The sequence below is a fragment of the Lonchura striata genome, chromosome 2 (genome assembly GCF_050655825.1).
Source record: "Lonchura striata isolate lonStrDom1 chromosome 2, ASM5065582v1, whole genome shotgun sequence".
Lineage (NCBI taxonomy): Eukaryota > Metazoa > Chordata > Aves > Passeriformes > Estrildidae > Lonchura > Lonchura striata.
In genome coordinates, this window is record NC_140704.1 from 133,272,104 (window position 1) to 133,273,918 (window position 1,815).

Consider the following 1,815-nt stretch of genomic DNA (forward strand, 5'->3'; position numbering starts at 1 on the left):
GATCTGGGAACCAGCTGGTGGGAAGCATGATGGAAAGGAATAATAATAAGTATTGCTTCTCTTCCTCTCCAGAGACCCAAAGAAAACTGAATTTGTCCTCTGGAAAGGAGGCCAGGGGTAGCAGTCTGCCACAGGGGGAGAGTTAAGGCTGGGTGAGAACTTTTGTCTGGCTCCCAAAAAGACTGAACCAATGAAGGAGCCAGAGTAGGATAAATAAACCCTGGAGGGTTGGAGGAGAAGTCCTGGCAGGCAGGCAGGAGGAGAGTGAAAAAAAAGAAAATATTTGTGTGAGGGTTGGAAATGACAGGGTTTGTGGGGTTTTTGTTTGCTTGTTTGTTTGTTTGTTTGTTTGTTAAATTTCATTTAAGTTTGAACGGTACAAGGAGCACTAAGAAGCAGTGGTTGCCCAGGCACAGGTCAGCCAGCAGCTGAACTGCTTGGGTATGCCTCTGCATCCCAAGTCCCTTGAGCACAGGGGGATTTTGGCAAGGGGCTGGGGAAGGGGGCAGAGGTGGGGTGAGGCAGTCAGGGGGCTGCAGGCCCTGCCTGTGCCCCGGTGCAGGCAGAGGCGTGGGCTCTCAAGGGCCCATTGCAGCACAAGTGTGCTCAGCCCAGGATGTCACCCCAGGGCAGATGCCGGAGAAGGAACACCCCAAGGGGATTTCCTGCAGACTCTTCTACCACATGTGAACAACATTTAGTAAATACCTGCAGGAGGGCTGATTCCCAATGCATTGAGACTGAAAGTCTTCAAGACTGAAAATGTCTTTAAGACTCTGAGGAGGGGGAACTTTTTTTGCTGGTCTGAGGAGCTCTGCTTTCCACCAGTCTGTGGGCAGGTGGGAGAGGGTGCAATGAATTACCCCATGAGACACAAGAAACAGAGGAAATGTTAGGTTGGGGACAGGAACAAGGTCCTGCTGTCAAACCAGTCCTGAATGTAGGTAAATGAGGAAAGAAATTTTTTGACCCTTCTCTAGAAAAGGAATTATTCAAAATAGGAGATGCACTTGAGTAAACTTAGCAAACACAAAGAGAGGTCAGGGAGATAGAGCAAAGGGGAACTTGTGCACATTTTCCCCGGCTTCAGATAAAGCCGTGTTGGTATACACAAGTACAACGACTGCTGATCTTTGGCTCCTTTATTTATAAAACAATATACTAATCTTAATCCCTGGACATGCTGACGTAACTGAATGTCATACTTTCCAAATATAATGGATTACATTCCCATCATAAAATAAATACATTCCAGCAGTGAGCCCCCCGGCAAATAACAGAGCTCCAACAGCTGGGGAAGCTGGGGCAAGAAGTACAACAATTGGGTTGTGTTGCTGAAGCCCAATAGCAAAGTTTTTTCTGGCAGCATTCTAGGAAAAGCTATTATAAATGCAATGCTACCAAAAAAGTGCTCTTTTCTTTCTAGTTCTGTGCTGCATGCAAAAGCCATTAAAAATCCTGGGTAAACAAATATGCTCTTTTCCATATGACCTTTTCTTGAATGTTTTCAAAAGTATATTGTCTTTTCTGTTTAACACAATATTTGTCAGGTTTTATTTATAGCTTAAAAGAAAAGCCTTCCTCTAACTGTCACCAAAAATGCCCTTCTATAGGCATGCTGTCAGGAGAAAGGCTTTTTTCTCTGAGTGTAACCCTGGGTTCAAATACATTTTACTGTAACTATGATAGACATGGCTCCAGCAATCATTGCATGTGGAATCAGCTGGACATACATCACTATGGCCTAAGAGCTATTTTTAATCTGTATTAGGTGAAAGTAAGGGTTAAATACAATAGAGAACCAAGCAGCAATGC